The sequence below is a fragment of the Spea bombifrons genome, chromosome 4 (genome assembly GCF_027358695.1).
Source record: "Spea bombifrons isolate aSpeBom1 chromosome 4, aSpeBom1.2.pri, whole genome shotgun sequence".
NCBI lineage: Eukaryota > Metazoa > Chordata > Amphibia > Anura > Pelobatidae > Spea > Spea bombifrons.
The window spans coordinates 38487829-38494592 of record NC_071090.1 but is presented as its reverse complement, the minus strand read 5'-3'; positions in this window follow the sequence as shown (position 1 = coordinate 38494592).

The following is a 6764-nucleotide window of genomic DNA, read 5'->3' as shown; positions in this document are numbered from 1 at the left end:
CAAGGGAGCGGTATCGAAGGTCTTTAACAGACCTCCGGCTCCCTTGAGTGATTTTCTCCCTTGAACCCAGCTTAAAATCACTCAAGGGAGCCGGAGGTCTGTTAAAGACCTCCGATACCGCTCCCTTGCGAGCCGCGCGGCAACAGCTGCTGTGCGCCGGGGTCTGTTGTAAGATCCCGGCGCACAACACTGAAGCCGCGCCCACAGCTGTCCGTGCCCTCTCAACCGGAAGAAGACAGAGAAGACAGAAGAAGAGGAGCGAAGAGGAGGCAAAGAAGCTGAAAGAAGAAAAGAGGAAAGGTAGGAAAGGATAGAGTGACAGTGACAGTGACAGTGTGTGTGGATTGGTGTATGTGTGGATTGGTAAATGTGTGGATTGGTATATGTGTGGATTAGTATATATGTAAATTGGTGTATGTGTGTGGATTAGTATATGTGTGTGGATTGGTATATGTGTGGATTGGTGTATGTGTGGATTGGTGTATGTGTGGATTGGTGTATGTGTGGATTGGTATATGTGTGGATTAGTATATGTGTGTGGATTGGTATATGTGTGGATTAGTATATATGTGGATTGGTGTATGTGTGTGGATTGGTATATGTGTGTGGATTGGTATATGTGTGTGGATTGGTATATGTTTGTGGATTGGTATATGTGTGGGTTGGTGTATGTGGATTCGTATGTGTGTGGATTAGTGTATATGTGTGGATTGGTATGTGTGTGGATTGGTATGTGTGTGGATTGGTATGTGTGTGGATGGGTATATGTGTGGATGGGTATATGTGTGTGGATTGGTGTATATGTGTGGATTGGTATATGTGTGGATTGGTGTATGTGTGTGGATTGGTATATGTGTGGATTGGTATATGTGTGTGGATTGGTATATATGTGTGGATTGGTGTATATGTGTGGATTGGTATGTGTGTGGATTGGTATATGTGTGTGGATTGGTATATGTGTGTGGATTGGTATATGTGTGGATTGATATATATGTGTGGATTGGTTTGTGTGTGGATTGGTATATATGTGTGGATTGGCATGTGTGGATTGCTATATGTATGAATTGGTGTATGTGTGGATTCGTGTATGTGTGGATTCGTATGTGTGGATTGGCATGTGTGTGGGTTGGTATATGTGTGGATTGGTATGTGTGTGTGGATTGGTATATATGTGTGGATTGGTATATATATGTGTGGATTGGTATGTGTGTGTGGATTGGTATGTGTGTGTGGATTGGTATGTGTGTGGATTGGTGTATGTGTGGATTGGTGTATGTGTGGATTGGTGTATGTGTGGATTGGTAAGTGTGTGGATTGGTAAGTGTGTGAGAGTGATGGGTGTTATGCTGTACCATTTCCAATGTATTTTTCATTATATAATTATGCTCTAAAGTACATCATAACTCCCATCACTCTATACTGTTCCATACAGTGGCAGAGCTGGGAGACAGAGGCCTTGCACCCCCACCGCAGGACTCTTGAAAGGTAAGTGAACTTCAAAGAGGGAGAGGGTAAATAGTTAGGAGGGGTAGATAGGGAGAAGGGAGTGAGACGGGGTAGATAGGACAATCATACTCCTATCATGCCAAGTCTGCAAGTACATCCTGGAATCTGGGTATGCCTGGGCATGATAGGAATGTGATTGCTGTTAACAATCATATATATATGTATATATATATATATATATATATATATATATATATATATATATAGTGATAAGTGTTATGCTGCGCCACCATCAATGTCTGCCTCAGTATATAATGATAACAGTAATGCTGTACCACGTTCAATGTCTGCGCCGGTATATAACAGTAGAAGCTATGCAGTTTTAAAGTGTGTGTGGGGAGGGGGGGTGCCACATACAGGATCCGCCCCAGGTGCCAAATACTCTAGGTACGCCCCTGCATAGATGCTAACCATACTCAGCAAAGCATTTTGCATAAACCACTTTTTTATCATGCTATTGGAAACGACTCGTGCTTGACCTAAAAAAGTGCATTTTATCGTAGTGGAAAAAAATGGAAGTTTAGGGAGCATATATTTTCCACAGTCCATGAGAACAGTTCACACAATATACCTACATCTCAAAGTCTGTCAAGGACATGTTTACAGTAATCAATATGCACGTCTGTACTATATGCAAGGTAGTTTTCCGTTTTTGTTTGAGCTGCCCTTTAAAGAGTGTGTAAGCTTACATAAAATAATAAAATACATAATAGTTAGCTTTTAACTTTGGCCTAGTTGAAGGTGGGCCCGAAAATGGAGACGCTTTTGTGTTTGTGTGGTAAACCAGTTCTATGAGGTACCTGACTTGTAAATCAGCATGCCTTAGATGTTTTAGTATTAAAGATCTGTCACGTTTCCCAAATGCTATATTTTACATTTCTGCGCAGTAAATAAATTCACCTGTCTTTACAGATTAAAATAAGCAATGTAATATAACCCACCATACACGTAGGCCATGCTGCCTAAGAGCTTATTTTTAATGATTTGCATTATTATTATTCCTCTACTCTATCTTTCCCATATTGTTAAGTTGCTGATAGTTGTTGGCTGTTTAGGTAGCCTTATGTGACATGGGTGAGAAGAAGGGAAAGAAATTCTGAACTGCAAATTCATTAAACACCAGCTTTACCATGGGCGGCCTCTAAAACACAGCTTCAGTGAATTTTTAAACTAAAATATATCCAAAAACAATTACCCCAATTGGCAAACAGAAAACCTAATCTATATGTAGCTTTAACGAATTAATTTACTTGTGCTAAAAGCTACGATGGCAAATCCCAATTAAAAGGTACAGGTTTTTTCCACAATTCACAAGTTACTTTAAGCATTTTGGTACTTTTTGTTTACAACAAACAATTAGCCCATACAAGACTATATAGATGAATGTTTCCTTAAAAGGGACATTCCAACCATCATAGGCACTGCAATGCAGATGATAGCTCCATGGTCTCTTAAAATATGTTTGGTGCCCCCTTGCAAATGCATGGAGGGATTCTACAGAATAGTTTTGACCCTTTGCTTCCCCTCAGCTAGTTTCTGTGCAGGAGATGTGTTTCTGCAAGTCTGCTCCTGTGCGAATGCTCTGGACAGGGATCTCAGACCTCCCTAGTGCTTTTCAAAGTGCTTTTCTGCAACCAATTCGTAGCTTCTTCTTCAAGCAAGTCCCCTTTTTCATTTTTGAAGAATGTATATTAATATGCATTCCTCTTTAGTTGGGCTATCAGGAACAGTAATCAGGGCTGCCAGGCAGGGTGGTAGAATAGGGTGGTGGGGCACCCTGCTTTACTTGACATGATAACCTGGTGATTCTGGGCATAAGAACCAGGAGACACAAGTCCCCAAGAATAAACACCCTGATGTGCTTTTGATACTTTTCATCATTCGGTTCTCGTTCATGGAACCTGAGTATGCGTGGTGTTTTCAAGTTCATAGCTACTTATGTGGGCTATCACATACTATAACTGTAGTGTTTGCCACTGCTGTTGTTGCTATATGGGATTTTTTTATTTTTTCGCAACCTCATCAATTAAATAAATAATAATATTAGCAGTAGAATTTTGGTTAGTGTCAAGTTTGAATGAGGAATGTGTGTTGGGGCAAATTCACCAAAAATATCCCCACTATAATATTATTTATAAGTGATACAATGTTACACAAAAATGTACATGTGAAACACATTCACACATGATTTTTATTTTGTTCAACCAGAATAAAACCAGATCATAAATTAACATCCAAAAAAACACAACACTTAAAAATTACCACAGATACACTTATAACGCCCAAAAATACAAGAGGTAACAGACATGAAACATTAGGATAATCATTCTGACCATATTGGCGGTGCTTTTGGTTAATGTACATAATCAAAGATAAAAACATAGACAAAGTTGCCCATCTCAAATTGTGTAAGGTAATTCGTGCCACGTATTATTTGAATGAAACCTAAAAGGTTGTTTGGCTCCTTGATCACTTTGTCAATTTGTTTTTAGTCAATATGGATTAATAACCATTTTTTTTAAAAAAAGGTTCCGTTTTTCTACTTAGTGTGAGTGGACCACAAGCTCTTTGTTCTACTGATCAGACTTTGGACTTTTGGCAGACAGCCTACCCCTTATTCTCAGAGTTCACATCCCTAGTACATGAATATGCATGGTGCACCTCCAGGTAGCAAGACTGAAATACGTGTAATACAGGGTGCCCATATCAGCCAGAACTCACATAACTCTCACATATTGCTGACCAGTGCGGGTAAAGTACTGCCCTGCAGGATGTGTAACTGAGTTATTGGTATCCTTCCATGAGTGAATACATCTGCAGTTCAGCTGTGCTAGTTAGCAACATTTGAAAGTGACGTGTCCTGGAAAACATGACAAATGGGGTAACCATAATGTGGCTACATTTATTAAAAATTAAAAAAAAGATTGCTCTTGCGGCTTAAATGACTGTGCCCTTTACACTGTTTGGGCCTGCTGTATCAACAGCAGTCTTACTAGAACACAGTATTATGCAAAATAATTTGTCCGTTAGCTACCAATATTCAATAGAGTTTTCTCACAACATTAGTACATGTTTAGTCCACCTACATTTTAAGGCTAGCTACCAGCAGTCTTGTGGAAACACACCATATAACACCACAGCATTCCATCTGTGATTTGTAAACCTATGGACACAATGAGGTTATGTATAAAGAGTAATTCTTGTGCAAAGTTGTAAAAGCGGTCTTATCTCTTGTAACAGGGCGTATTACTACAGCTAGCTAGAAAACATGTTAATTCCAGTTTGGAAGTTTGGTGGACTGATTAAACACCAGCAAATATATTTGGAGTTTGCTGGGCTGAGTTGATTAATTACAGCATGGGCCCCATTATTAACTCTTTGAAAACTAGAATGGTCAGGAATGGAATTTGGTCTGCTTCCTAAAATCTTCCCATTAAACTAGCGAAGGGAGTCAGCACCATTAAGGTGCTTTGCTCTCAGGTACTCCTAAAATGGTATCCAAGCTGTGCCAGCATGCAGTTCTCTATACAGTACAATGGGCTGCAGGCTGGGTCAGCCTCAACAGCGGGAAAATTAGGGGTAGAGGCAAAAATAAATAGGGAAATTAGGGGCCTGTTTAAGTCAACCCTTTGGACTGTTGGGAAACAAATCAAACAAGGTAAGTAATATAAATTACTTAGCTTGTTTGCTTTGTTTCCCAACCTGCCCAACTGGTAAAATAACAGAGAAGTCACAATGTCCTTCAAGTCTCACAAATCAGCGGTAATGCGGTCTTCCCCTCCTTCCCCTCCTTTTCAACAAAACACCCTGTACAGTTTGGTTCAGGCCAGAACCAGCCACTGACTTTGTGGTCAGGCCTGGCAATGCATTAAGGTTGGGTACAAGCATAGCCCTCTAGTGATGTCATTGGTCAACAGTAACCACTGATTTTACGGTCCGGGTTGTCAAAGGATGGAATCAGGGCTTTTGCCAGAGGGGACTCCATAACCCTAAGTTTCATTTTGTTGTATTAAATAAAAGTGACTTTGTCTGCGTGGTTTGTTAAGAGTTTTACTCTAAAGAGTTTTTCTTTAATAGAAGAAGCCATGCACAGGTGTACATTGTGGGACATATGAGCCTTAAAGGATTAAGATTTATTAAAAAGGAGAGTTTACAGGAGAGCTGTGGTTCTAACTCTAACTCTTCACTATTCATTATCCAGCTAGAATGTCTAATGCTATTTTAATAGATTATGAAATGCTGGGGAACTCTCGCTGGTTTTAAAATAATGGAAGGCAAGCTCTTTATGCAGCAAAAGTTTACTTGGTTTGGTCCTTCAAAACATATAGAAGCTGAAACAACTTCCCTGCAAGCTCTCCTCTCAACTCTACCTTTAGTGAGCTAACTGGTGCCTAAAGGCAAGCTCTTCCATATTTCGCTATACGCTATTGATTTTACTGCATGTTTATTTGGCTAAATAAAACCATTTTTTGCACAGTTTGCTTGACTGTCTCCATCTCCAGGGAAGCTTCTATATCACCATAGCAACAATGTAACATTGCTGCTGATTAAACCATTCCATTGATTGCTATGGTAATCAATTTCAAATATTCCATCACGATCACTTTTTTATACATAACTCCAATATGTCTATGGATTCATCTAGGGTTACCATATTGATTATGTCTTCCAGTACTTGGGAACACCTGAATCCTCTGGGTCTTGACACGCCCCACTCCCCGTCCATTTCCCTTTTTAGTGGGGTATTTCCCACAATGACAGCAGGAATGCCCACTGACATCATCGAGAACGCCCACGACATCATCGAGAACACACCCAATGTCATCGAGAACACCCCTGACTTCAGCAGGAACGCCCACAGTGGGCAGTCCTGGACGTGTCCGGCAAGGGAAGGCTCTGGGTAGCCGAAGCTCAGAAGTTCCCAGGTATGCACATGTTGCTGAGAAACACCAAAAAAGTGAATAACTGTGGTATGTGGGATGTGTCAACCCACATAATTTAATCAATTAAGTCTCCCTATTCTCCTAATGAAGGCAAGTACTTCGTAGGTGGTTGTCAGCAAGAAGCAAAGAAGAAAATGATGTGTCATGGAAAAACTGATTGATATAGCAACCCTACTATCTCCTCAGTGCTATAGTATGAAGAATGTTTTGAAACAGTTCATACATAGAAATGTTACATGTTACAATAAAAACATCTGGGAAAGGTCTAGGTATTCAACAGTACTGGAAACATACTGCATTCCGTTGCAAAAGAGT